The sequence below is a fragment of the Tupaia chinensis genome, unplaced genomic scaffold, assembly GCF_000334495.1.
Source record: "Tupaia chinensis unplaced genomic scaffold, TupChi_1.0 Scaffold145659_1, whole genome shotgun sequence".
Lineage (NCBI taxonomy): Eukaryota > Metazoa > Chordata > Mammalia > Scandentia > Tupaiidae > Tupaia > Tupaia belangeri.
The window spans coordinates 1151879-1152614 of NW_006205516.1; positions in this window are offsets into that span (position 1 = coordinate 1151879).

The window sequence follows — 736 nt, forward strand, 5'->3', positions numbered from 1 at the left end:
CGGGCCCTGCCGCACCTCCGCGAGCTCCATGCCGGCCTCCCCGCGCCGCCTAATAACTGTCTTGTCTCAGCAAAGTGTTATATAAAACGGCACCACGTGATGCGCCGCCACGCTGCTCATTGGCCGGCGGCAGGGAAATTGTTACAAAACCAGACAGTTTTGTAACAGTGTTGCGCTTGCTTCTTCTTTTGGCTTCGCTTTTCTTGGCTTCTTTTGAGGTTGTTTGTGTTTACACTCCGCCTTAATTCCCCCTCGCCACCTGCGGAGGAGGAACCCAAGTCTTCTTTCGGGCTTCTCAGGCTTCAAACCCCACCCCATCCCACTTCCTAACACGCCAGCAAACAGGTCCCCTCTGCCAGCTGCTCGCTAGCGCCTCCCCCCTCCCTAGAGAGGCCGGTACCTAGAAAAGCACTGTCCGCGGGGCCGTCTGAGATGCCAGCCTTCTCCCTCCTGGTGGCCAGGGCTGCTGTCTGCGAAGGGAAGCGGGTTGGGAGGGGTACCTGCGAAGCCACCCCCACCCTCAGCCTTGGTCTGCGAGCCCTGGGGGCCCCACCCTGGCTTCCCGCCTTCTCCCGGGAGGCCCCATAGGTGGTGAGTACGGTTTTCCGAAGGCACTTGGTGTCCTGTGCCAGGAGCGGCTCGGAACAGCAAGTCTGCGGGCACAGAAGTTGGGGAGCGCTCGCTGGGGCTGTGAGGGACGCGTGGAGATGTGCTCGTCAGCTTGGTCGGCCAGGAG